This window comes from Acinonyx jubatus, chromosome A1 (assembly GCF_027475565.1).
Source record: "Acinonyx jubatus isolate Ajub_Pintada_27869175 chromosome A1, VMU_Ajub_asm_v1.0, whole genome shotgun sequence".
Lineage (NCBI taxonomy): Eukaryota > Metazoa > Chordata > Mammalia > Carnivora > Felidae > Acinonyx > Acinonyx jubatus.
Genome location: NC_069380.1, coordinates 118,689,915 through 118,703,385, shown reverse-complemented (window position 1 = coordinate 118,703,385; position 13,471 = coordinate 118,689,915).

The window sequence follows — 13,471 nt, the reverse complement described above, 5'->3', positions numbered from 1 at the left end:
TAGCAGTAGATTTATCTTTATGGCGTGACAGTAAAGTCCACCTATTAAAGGAAGAGCGTCTGAAACGAACTTAGGTGTCATCCATCCCTGGTGAGCTGGGCCTCCTGGTCTACCCAAATCAATTAAAGTCCTACCCAAATCCTAATTAACATTAGGATAAGCTACAAACAGCAGTGAACTAACATCCTCCCCAGACTGGACAAAGCAGGGAAAAAAGATCATTAGCACCATGAACATATTCCAGAAAAGCAAGAAATGAGTGATCTTGTATTGCCTGGCCATGACAGTGTGATGCATTGAGCAGATTGGATCATTCAAAGAGTTTTGCTTTTATTCAAAGCACAGATCAGAATATGGTTCTTCCCAGGTAAAGACAGCTGCCGGTTAGTGAACAGGTCTCATCCTCTAGGAGCCACTATACTGGAGAGTAGAGAATTATCTTTTTCATGTGAATAATCTCTTTCTGAATCCAGAACCAGCCCTCTCTAGAACAGCCTCAGAGAGCAGAACATCCTGTCCCTGAATGTTTGCTTAGTAAAAGTTGACACAATCAGAAAGAAAGAAAGAAAGAAAGAAAGAAAGAAAGAAAGAAAGAATGAATCCCAAGTGCAAAGGTAAACATAGATTGATGGAGCAGTCATGGGAGGGCATATGCAGCACCTAACAAGAGAATATAGATGTAAAAACATAAACAACTAATTTTTTGAGCTCTTAGCACATGCTAAGCACTGTACCAGATGCTTTACATAAAGCACATCATTTAATCCTAAAACAATGCTGCAGAGTAAGTACTATTATTATGATTCCTGTATAGATAAGAAAAAATGCTCAGAAAGTTTAAGAAATTTACCTAAAATCACACAGAATAATGTTTTTGTGCTACATTGACTTAGCTATCCTGAAACTACAAACCCCACAATCCCCTTCCACATGTGACTTCAGGTTAGGGTTGACCACAAGGAACATTAGCTATAATCTTGGCAACAGAGTCAATCAGCAGCCATTTTAGTGGTTTGAGAGAGGTTACTGTTAGTCCTTACTTTTTTCCAGTCTGAGTCCATGTCTTCCTCCTGACTGAGTTTCTGCAGAAACTCCAAGACTACACCCGGATACCTCACTGAAATCTCACAAAAGCAATGCCTACAGAGTCAACAATCTTTCATAGACTTCTATACCAGCCCGTTCGCAGTCTTCTCTGCCCGTTAGCAGCTGGACATGCGTAGCTTCCTGCAGGCTTCAACTTACTCACATGCCCCACACTGGTTCACCTGTGCCAGTCACTTTTCTCTGGTCTCTTTTGGACCCTTTGTTCCCCTGATTCACCCAATGGCTAAGGTATACTTTCTATTCTCTAATACTTACAGTGGTTCCATGTCTATAAGTTAAGCATTAACTGATACTCAAAATTAACAAGTGGTGGAGCCTGGATTCTGAAAGAGCCTTATGGCTGGGCTCCAGAACCATCCACTGTTAGGTGCCATACCGCTACCTAAGGGAATGTTAGAACTTACTTGTTAGAATTATTTTACTAAGAAGAAAAAAAAAGGGGAAAGTATGTATAGTAGATTTCTCCCATGAAGATCTAGTTTTACACAAAGCTTACTAACATTCTCTATAAACCAAAGGGTAAGAGCAATATATTGATAAATAAGGATGTAACATATACAAGTGAGTCACTATGGATGATCTGCTTCTTATGATTAAACATTACTGAAATGATAGGAGTTGAAATGCCATGCCCATAGAGAGGCTAGCATATATGATCCTGTTCCTATAAATCAAGTTTCTTTTACCCAAAGCATTCATGAAGGTCTCATGCCTGCAGTTACAGTATCTAATGCTCTTATGCACAGAATATGTGACTGTGCACCACAGAAGTTCCTGAGACTGCTGGAGCTCGGTGGGTACTGGTAGGCAAAGGAAACACAAGAAGACTTACTCATCATCTGCACAAGACCTGCATTCTCTCCCATTCACAACCATTTCCAGGATTTCTGAAGCCAATTTTTCTGGTGACACTGCAGTTCCTAAAGTCAAAGCCCCTTTCCTGGGTCCTGACTCCCCTATCTTTGAGTCAAGTTCTCCTGTGTTCTAGGAACATGCCTTGCCTGGCAATTGTTTTCTTCAGCACACATTTTTGGTAATTTTCTTTCTCTCTAAAAATATCAAAGTCATAAACATTATTTTTTTTAGAAAGGCAAAGATAGCAAACTATCTATCTGGCTCTTGAGTCAGGCAAAGGTGTTATTGGAAGAAACATGAAAACTAAGAGAAAGCATTGAGGATATCGTACCAGATAGAGTTCAATAAAACGCTTGTTTAGGGGGCGCCTGGGTGGCTCAGTTGATTTAGCATTGGACCTTGGGTCAGGTCATGATCTCATGGAATGTGAGTTTGAGCCCCGCATTGGGCTCGCTGCTGTCAGCACAGAGCCTGCTTCAGATCCTCTGTCCCCCTCTCTCTCTGCCCCTCGCCTGCTTGCACTCTCTCAAAAATAAATAAACATTTTTAAAAAAATAAAACACTTGTTTGTACCTGGAAATATTTTGATTTCAGAAGTGATTATATTCTCACTCATCTTCCTAAGGACCGAGTTCTTTTTGTGAAGACTGCCTGGCCAGATATACATAGAATAATCCCAGCAGAAAACGAATGCAGAGAGAATTTTTGCATGTGTAACATAAAGCCAACCTGTGCAAGAACAATTATGGAAAGCTTGGTGTTCTAGGCTTTAATGTCCTGCATTGGAACTTTTATGTCTTTAATCATAACAACAGCTACCATCTGTGGAGGTTCCAGATAGGTGCAAAGCTAGCTGCTGGAAATTAGAGTTGGATCCAGTTAGAGCATTTGAAAATCAGGAAAAGTGGAGATGTGTCCAACTTTACAAAACAGCTATAAGAATATTTTCCAGAACCTCCTCCCAACAAAGATGTAACCAACCCAGAAGCCAGGTATTGCATTGTTATTGTCTCTGTTTTACAAGTGAGAAAACTAGAATAGAAGCTCAGAGACATTTAGTAGCCGACTGTCAGGACACCAGAGCTCAGCACTAGCAATTGACCTCAGATCTAGCATCTTTGGCCACAAATTCTATACCCTTTCTGTATTTCTCCCCTATGTACCTAGGAGGGCTCTCTGATTAGTTTGGTTCCTCAAAGACTCAAGCATCAGCCAAGGTATATCATTTGAAATTTAAAATCTTCAAGCTGCTGTCAGCTTCAATTAATATCCTATGCTATATTGGTGATTCCAACATTCAAAACTACTGAGAAAAAGATAGCTCTTTAGCTTAAGAAGTCTCTACAGAAGAATTTTTTTTATTTTTTTTTCAACGTTTTTTATTTATTTTTGGGACAGAGAGAGACAGAGCATGAACGGGGGAGGGGCAGAGAGAGAGGGAGACACAGAATCGGAAACAGGCTCCAGGCTCCGAGCCATCAGCCCAGAGCCTGACGCAGGACTCAAACTCACGGACCGCGAGATCGTGACCTGGCTGAAGTCGGACGCTTAACCGACTGCGCCACCTAGGCGCCCCTAGAGAAGGATATTTAGATACAAAGATGCAAGGCTGAACACATGAGCTCGACAATAATGAGCATATTGAGGAATGATCTGTGCAAACGATATCTTGTTTTCTCTGCTTTTCAGAATGCTCTTCCTTAATTGTGTAGTGCAGTCCACTTCGGTTAACCATTCCATTTAGATTAGCTGCTCCAGTGAAAATCATGACAAGTATTATATTAGATTATATGCTAATAACTATGCAAATATTCCCTCAGACAAATAATAAAATTCTCATGAAGATTTAGGATGGAACTATTATAAAATAAAATGTGGAGAAAAAGAAGATCATTTAACTTCATGGTGGTGAAGCAATATTTTCTATCATTTAAATATCTGATCTGGGACTTATAAAGGTAAAACATAAAAGAGGCTATTACTCATATATCAACAGTGAAATAAAAAACAATAAACACTGCAGCATTCTGTTGAGAATATAATGACGAAAACTTTGACAGACAGAACTTGTAACAGGACATAGATCGGGGAACTAGGAGATTCGTGATTGCAACTTCCCAGGTCTTATCTTTGTATCCTCAGATATAGGGTAAATGTTTTATAAATATTTGGTAAATGAATGGGATTTTAAATAGAAGCTTGTAACATCTGGGAAACAGGGAGACATTTAAGGTTCAAAAAGTACATTTCTTGGGGCACCTGGGTGGCTCAGTCGGTTAAGCATCTGACTCTTGATTTCAGCTCAGGTCATGATCTCGCAGTTCCTGAGTTCCAGCCCCATGTCAGGTTCTGCGCTGCCAGTATGGGCCTGCTTGGGATTTTCCCTCCCTCCCTCTCCCTCAACCTCTCCCTGCTCATTGATTCTCTCTCTCTTTCTCTTTCTGTCTCTCTCTCAAAATAAATAAATAAACTTACAATATTTTTAAAGTACATTTCTTTTTTGTAAGCTCATTTATTTATTTATGTAATACCTACACCCAACATGGGGCTCGAACATATGACCAGGAGATCAAGAGTCACATGCTCTTCCAAGTGAGCCTGCAAAAACTACAATGCCACATATACATAAACAGAACATTAGAAACATCTCAATTCTTTATTTGGATCATAGGAAATCAGAATATCATGAAGGTAAAAAATTAAAAAAATTTGAACTTTGGAGTCTGAAAGATCTTTATTCAAATCCTAGGACCACCACTTACTATATGTAAGATTTTTTACAAGTTACCCTGTCTTTACTTCATTTTGTGGGAGAAAATATGCCCACCAAACACTGACCTCCCCAGCGTCTAAGAATCGTGTGGATTGGGCACCCTGGGAAACTCAGTGACTTAATTCCAATTTGGAAAATCTACTACACTGAACTATTTCATTATTTCTGGAAATCAACATTTAATTAAAAGTAGGCAAAACAGGGGCGCCTGGGTGGCTCAGTCGGTTGGGCGACCAACTTCAGCTCAGGTCATGATCTCATGGTTTGTGAGTTTGAGCCCTGCATCAGCTGAGAGCTCAGCCTGGAGCCTGCTTCTGATTCTGTGTCTCCGTCTCTCTCTGCCCCTCCCCTGCTCATGCTCTGTCTCTCTGTGTCTCAGAAATAAATAAACATTAAAAAAAAAAAAGTAGGCAAAACATATTATATCATTTTGTGACTATCATTAACCAGAAACCAAGCAGAAGCCAGTTGGCTTAAAAGGTATAAATGACGTAACTGGAAACAAACACTGTTCTTAGTTGCAATGAGTAATAATTTATAGGCCACTCCACTTACTTTATTTCCCAACACATCCATCCCCAATACAACAATGTCCCATTAAAGGAGATCCCAGTCTAACCTGGAATTTCACATGACCTAGGTCTTAGTTCTTACCCAGGGCAATTTTATTGTCAAAATTCCAGAAGGGACTTATTATAAGGTAACATTTTTTCACCTATAAAATAGTCCCACCTCAGAGACAGCCCCCAAAGAACTTACAGGTTTATCACTGAAAAAGGAATTGATTCCTAAGACATACAGCCACACCACTAACATCATACACAAAATAACCATAAAACATAATAGGCAACTGAGCTAAGTACATTGAGACAAGCTAGGGAAAAGGATTCCTATAAATTCTGCAAAATATCTTCCTGCTTCTATTAGATCTGTTGGAGAGAAAGAAAGTCCCCTGCAGTACCCCAGAAAATAGTGGCTATAAACAAAGAGAGAGGGCAGATTGAAATTGGACTCCATGGAAATTCACTTAATGACACTTCAAGTTATTTTCAGTAAATTGGCAAATGTGTGAACTCAATCTATCCTTAACAGGGGACCCGATCAAATAAGGAAATACCAGTTCTTGACTTTTATTAATAACTCATGAGAAAGCTTTTTAATAGAACATATTACTTCCAAGTCTTTGCCTTAACAACAGATCTTCCTTCTGTCTTTTCCTTATTGTAACACTATCAATTAGCACCTGTTGAGCCAGATTCTCCCTGGGCCTGAGCTGTACCCTGAAGGGAAAGAGCAGCCTGGGACACTGCCAAGCCTGCAGTCAGGTGGTCTAGCTGATTCCAGGCTAGTGATGATCACAGTAACTGACTGCTTGCTGCTCCTGTAGCTGCTTTAACAACTCAGGACTAAAGAATGCCTTAAAAAGCTCATTTTAGTTTTGCATTCTGTACACAGCTTAGGGGAGGAATTTGGGGGAGCTAGGCTGCCTGAGTTTCGAGCCCAATCCCACACCTAACCAACTGCTTGAAGCTGAATTAATCTCTTAACCTAGAGCATGCCTCCAATTCTCACCTATAAAATGAGAGGTTCTAACATCATCACGTGGGGCTGTTGTGAGAATCAGGTGAGACAATCTAGTCCACGGCTTAGCATTGTGCCTGGTGCATTGTGAGGGCTTAACAGGGGTAAGATGCCTATAGACGTAGGTGCTAGAGGTGGCCACGGTAGAGGCCACAATGCAGCAGAGCTAGTGATGGAAGCAGGAATAGTTACTGAAATACATTGTGTGGGCGCCTGGGTGGCTCAGTCAGTTGAGCATCCAACTTAGACGTCGGCTCAGGTGATGATCTCCCAGCTTGTGAGTTGTGAGTTTGAGCTCTACATTGGGCTCTATGCTGACAGCTCAGAGCCTGGAGCCTGCTTTGGATTCTCTGTCTCCCTCTCTCTTTCTGTCCCTCCCCCACTCACTCAGGCTCTCTCTCAGAATAAACAATATATTTTTTTTAATAATAAAGATGATCTGGCTTCAAATCTGGAATTCTTCCCACCAAGCTGATACTCACAATCCTTACTATACATAAGCATGCCTAGTACAGTGCTTACTCGTACTAGTTACCGAATAAATTCAAGCTCTCCTCCCTAACCCTCCTCACCTCACCCTGGGTGTATGCCAATGGAGGACTTGGGAAATATCCAGATATGCCCAACACAGTACACTGTTACCATGAAGGACTCTCTTGATGTTAGCAGAAATCCATTTCAAAATATCCTAACTCTGACATGTTACTTATTACAAGTTAATGTTACTTATTTTTGTATTCACTTATTTTATATTTCCTCTTTTTGTCTCCCTCCCGAACTAGGATATAAGTTCCATGAGGTCAGGGACTTGTCTCTTGCTTATCAATCTTGGGTGGACAAGTGAATACATTTTTTCAAACAGCATTTATAGACCAATGGCAATCTCCCCCCCACCCCAGGTAATTTATATGGAACCCTCTAGCTTGACAGAATGTGCACCACAATTTCAAAATCATTGTTGACTTCCCGCCTCCACAAGAAAGGTGAGGAATTCTGTAATATGCTCATAAAATATAGGTTTAATTAGAAATCATCCATCTTAATCATGGCTTTTTAAAAATAAGAGCACACTTTCATCTCCCTAAGAAGGGAGACTCTTTCACCCACCCAGCACTGCACACCAGGCAGCTTCTCAAACTCATTTTTTAGGGCAATAAAACAGGGCAGAATTACATACCCAAGCCCTGCTCCAAATTCGTTCATAGTTCTTTCCCGTTATTAACGTAATTGGTTTCAGTCTTTGGCCTTACAGGGAGAAAACTATTCCTTGATCATCACTAAACCTGGACTGTGTATTTAGAAAGAATATCGAGTATCTTATGGATACTCTCTCCCTGTGGATCCATTTGGACTCCACGCAGTCAGTTTACTGCATATTTCACTCAACTTGATGGAGTGCAAGTAGGTGAGTATTTTCAGATGATTCGTCAATATCAACTGATGTTTTCTTGTCACAGATAAACAGCCTCTGCCATGAATCAATAGTGTGTCAGCAATACTGTCGCCATCCCCCCTAATGTGTGTGTCGCGTATTGACAGCAGATATATTACCGTGAATGTCTGCAAATGTTAAACAGCTGAGCTATTTATGTGCCACCACTCCGTGCCTCTTTACAAAGTAGGGTATCTGTTCCCGTGGCAGCCAGGGAACGTGACTGAGGCTGGTCCGCGTGCACAACGGCAGACGGCTCCATTCCATCCCAGTCCAGCTGTAAGTTTTTGTTGAGCCGGTTAGCTGAAATCCATCTAGGCTGTGTGGTTTTGATTACACAGCTGTGCCCAAAACAGCACGCTGATGTTTTCATTCACATCAAAGTTATATAGTGTCCTGGACCGGGGTGCTCGAAATCAGTACTCCATATATCCCAGCACGACTGGGAACCTGTGTTGTCAACCTAGAATGCTCCTAGCTCAGCTTTCTGAGTCAGACTTTCTCTGACTGGTTCCCATTCCCAGAGCTATCAGGACTCTATTTCTAATCCAAACAGATAAGTGCTCAAGAGCAGACGGAATCCTGAAACCCAGATTGACATCTTCCTCCAGCTCTAGAGGGGACAGTACACTGCACTCATTTAGAACTTGGGCTTTGATATCAGACTAATCTTATTTCCAGTCCTTCCAGTCACTACCTATGTGACCCTGAGCAAATCAGTTATTCTCTGTTTCCTAGTTTTAGAATGGGGATCATGGCAATAGAATCTGGTGATTAGGAGGGTTTAATGAAACACTACATGCAAAAGATTCTACCCAAGGATAGGCACTAAATGTCTTCCCAAAATTTTCTCATATTAGAAAAAATTGAGCAAGATGCAAAAATGAGCAGAGGCAAGATTTCAGTGAACTGTCCCATTGAAAGATGGAACTGATAATATTGTTCTCATGGGCAAATGGACATGTATGGCTTGACTTTATGGGATAAATGCCACCTGCATTCTACTTTGTAAAGATATTATAATTTTTCATGTACTTTAGAATATTAGTAAGGTAAAGAATAAAACCCTTCCAGAATCCTTTGCATGAAAGCCTGTTTTAATAAAAACTACCAGCTGATTGACATTTCATAGGTGTTGATAACAATGTCTTCTTTATTCACTTTGAGCCCTTTGTTAATATGTAGACACAAAAAAGAAATCCAGACAAACAATAAACCCTGTTTCTGCAAAGGTTTATGCTCCTTCAATACCAAGCTTTTTACCAAAATTATAAATACAGTCTAAAAAAAAAGGCATGTGAACACACTGTCTACTTTTCTCAAGAGCACTATGAGGTCAGTAGATCAGGAGGTAGTGTTTCCCTTTCTCAAGTGAAAGAAACAATGCCAATGCCAGGAAAAACGACCTGCCCAAATGCACGTACATAATACTAGCCTTACAGCCAGGCCAGAGGGGGTGCTGAGTGATAAAAACACACACCACCTAAATGTAAGAATCCGTGGGCACGGTGCTCAGAATCCAGCACTCAGACCTGGCACGGTGTGGCCCTAAACACCCCCTCTCCTGATTGATACTGTTCAGGCTAAAGAAACCACTCTCTCCACCTTCCTTGCCCTAGATGCTCTGAAAAGGCAATTATACCCCAAAGCTGTGAACACCTGTGGTTGCCGGCTGCGGGTGTTGGAAACTGACTCTGCTTCAGAGGGAGGGCGGGGTTTGAGCAGCAGAAGTGGTTAGGTAAAAGGCAAATTCATTAACTTGTCAAATCCTTTCCCTCACATAGTATGAAAGCAGTCTTCCTACACTACAAAGTATACTTTCCCCAGAGCGAGTCCATTTTCTCATTGGATTCATAGTTCCAGAGATACTTAGGAATTAGTGCAGTATCCTCAATGCAGTGTTTGAGGAATATTTTGCCACATTAAACAACTGACATTACTCCTAAATTCCCATAGCATGCTGCGACTTTTCCAATGTCAATTAGATGACTGAATGGTAGAATTATAAACAGTTTAATTAACATAAAACTATTTAATAAAAGGTAATCACATTTTCAAAATGTAATTAAAATTAAATTACAACTTTTTAATTTAAGAAACTATTTTCAGCATTGATGTGCATTATTAATAATTTGAATTTTCCCTTTTAATTTTCACGATTTTGCATAATTTAGAAAAATTAACTTTGACGACGAGTAGAAAATATTTTTATAGTTCGTGACTTTATTTACATTTATTGTAATTTACTTTTTTGAGGAGAATATAATCAAATTGTGGACATTTTGGATATAATCGTGTTTTTTAACCTTTTAACTTAACGTTTTAAGTTAAATACTCCAAAACCAAATTATTTGGAAAAATCTTGATTCTAACAGCCTTGCTAGTGCTTTGGCTGAAATAAAACAGGAAAAAATTTGAGGAAATGAGTGTATAATACCTTATTAGTTATGCACGTCTTCATTACTCATTCAAATATTACTGGCCTATTCACAAAACACCCAGATGTATGAAATAATTAAATTCCATCATCTTTGGTATCTTGCGAACTTCCGGTCATACAAAAGCTAAAGCTTTACACATTTTGATTTTGTCATTATGGAAATTAAGTTAGGATGATAGAATATATTTTACTTAACGGCTTTTAAGTTTGATCTATTATCTTTAAACATGTAGACATATGGCATGATGACTTCCCTGTGTACTCTTACCCCAGGCTTCATAAATGTTGGGGGTGGGGGGAGGGGGAGTCAGAGTGTACAGTTAGTAATTGCCTGAATGAGGCTCAAACCCTTCCGATCTGAATTCAACGCAACCATACAAACATACTGATGTGGGAAACAAAGGCAGAAGGAAATGGCAGATAAATTAAATTCCCTAAAATCAATCAGTCAATCAATCAATCAATCAATCTTTATAACCTGCAGCCCATTGACAAATACTTGATGCTGGCAGAGCAAAACATTTCTCCAGGAACTCCCTCCCCTCCTGTCGTAATGCTAATCCTTTGCTCAAGGGAAAAACAACCTTAGCTTGACATGGCTAGGCCTCCAGGATCCTGTGTCTTCTTTAGCATATGACTTTGGAAACTTCTCCTGGACTTTACCTCCACCAACTCCATAGCATATAACCAGTCTCTCCTCATTGTCCTGGGGCAGCTCTTTCTGCCCACGGGTCCTGTCCCTGTGCTTTAATAAAATCACCTTTTTTTGCACCAAAGACGTCTCAAGAATTCTTTCTTGGCCATCAGCTCCGAACCCCCATCACCCAAAACCCCATCATATACTATGTGCCAGGCCCATCATGCTAGGTGCTTTTCAGATTGTTATACATACAAAAGTCACAGTCATGTAGAGTCCAGGCAGGGATCCTAGGCAGGGCAGATTTCCCTATGGCCTGACTTACCACCCCCGCCCCTACCCGCAGCTCATGAGACAGAACATGAAGGCAAGGGTCCCTTTTGTAAAGGACTGAGAGCCCAGACGAAAGGAATATTACTTTTGGTTCAGATGACAGTAAATAAAACAGTAGGTTCTGGCAAAAGAAGCCACCCCATCCCCCTCTGCACTATCAATCCGTGCCGTACCTCCATCTTTAAAACAAAGCAAAGTAACTTCTTGCCTTAAATCCCAAATTTGTGAGAAATAAACCCACTGGGACTCGAAGCACAGCGAAGCGAGGCTTTAAGCGACGTTCTTGCAAGAGCAGGTGTCTGACGGACAGGCGCTCACGGGACAGTCTCAGCAGACGATTTAATTCCTAGGACCCAGGTCCTTCCCCTGGTTCCTCATTGGCCCAGTACTACAGAGCTTACAGCCTTACCAGGACGTCACCTGTGCCCATATAAGGCAAAAAGCTGTCTGATTGGAACAACTGCACATTCCCTGAGGTGACTGAGAGGCTTTCAGTCCCTCCTCCCTCTCTTCCTTGGCGCATGCTCATTGAAAAGCCCGTGAAAGTAAGCGCTGGAAGGGGAGAGGTGGGGGGCTGGGAGAAGAACCAGGAAGTGAAGTGTCTAAGCGCTTGGGACTCCGTTGTGGGGAGGGTTCCTACATATTTCCAATAGGTTGTAAACCTACTGTTAGCTAGACAGTACAGCTTTTATTTGGTATTTCTGAAAATGAATCACCCCCGTTACTTCTCACACCAAACCTCAGTCTTCATAGTCCAGTGCCAAATTCCATGCTTTCGTTCACCAGGGCTGTTCCACCATGCCTTCCTACAAAGGAGCCACTAAACTGCCAGCATCGAACTTAGATTTAAAATTCCAGGCCTTGCCGCACCTGGGAGGCTCAGTCGGTTGAGTGAGTCTTGATGTCAGGTCAGGTCATGATCATATGGTTCTTGAGTTCGAGCACCGCATTGGGTTCTGCACCGACAGACGGGGAGCAGGGTTGGGATTCTCTCTCTTTCTCTCTGTTCTCTCTGTATCTCTCTGTATCTCTCTCTCTCTCTCTCTGCCCCTTCCCCACTCATGCTGTCTCTGTCTCTCTCAAAATTAATTAATTAATTAAAAAATTAAAACTCCTGGACTTGAGCCAGACTTCAGCCCCCTTTTAGCTTCGTCTGGTGACCTGGGAGCAGTTCCTAAATTCTCTGACCCTGGCTTCTTGCCACGCCTAGAGCAAGCTTGTAAACACCAAAGGAAGTGATAATAGGTATCTCTTAAACTCTATATGGAGACCAAACCCCTTGGGTGGTCTTTTTCTACAGCAATACAAATGCAAAATAGCTCCTATTCCCCCAGGGATCTGCTCCCTGAAGGACAGCTAATCTGATAAACAAACACATTATTTATCCCTGCTAACATATTCATACATTTGTTGCCCCAAGTAACATTTGCATTTTAACAAGAGCCTTGGATGTCTGTCCGGAGGTGTGATTCTAAGGATGGGGCTTGCAGGCACCCTGATAGGTGTTGCTGGAAAGGGGCTGCTAGTGGGTTGCAGGAGTCTAAAACCACATGTTGCCTCTACATGCAACTAATGCCTCCCATACTTACGTTCCCCCCTATATTTACTGCTGACACTGAATTACTCATCCTCCCAGACTGGGATCATTTACTCTCACAGTTGAGAATCTGTGGAGAGTATTTCAAGAACCTGATAACGAAGGAGAAAGGCAACTTCTGAGATCTTGGTGGAGACGCTTAGCTCACTGTCATTATTACTGGTATCATTTACTCCCATCTGCCTGCCGCTGGAGGGCAGGGAGACCCCTGCTTGGTGAATCAGGCACTGAAGCCCAGGCAAGCCTGATTTCTGTCTCCAAGTCAGGATTCCAGGTCCTAAGTGAGTTGAATCAGCCAGAAAAGAGAAATCAGGAGACTTCTTATTCCAAAAGAACTTCATACATTTGCTTTGTAATTGGTATCTAATAACAATGACTGAATTTTACTTCTAAGCAGTCGTTTCTCCCAAATGAGAGGACATTTTTTGAACATGAAAAATGCCTAAATAATCATAATGATAAAAAACAATGCTCTGCATTTATTACGTGTCTACTGTTCTTCTCAAGCTGCGGGCATTATATCAATAAATCTTCACACAAAAACCTATGCATCATCTATTTTACATGTTGAGGAAAGAGGACCTATAGAAACATGAAAAATAAAAGCTATCAGGACATGTAAGTTGAAATCCTGGTCCTACTCCTTTCTAGCTGTGTGATACTGGGCAGGTAACTTAACCTCTCTGAGCCTCATATGTAAGATGGAGATACCACTA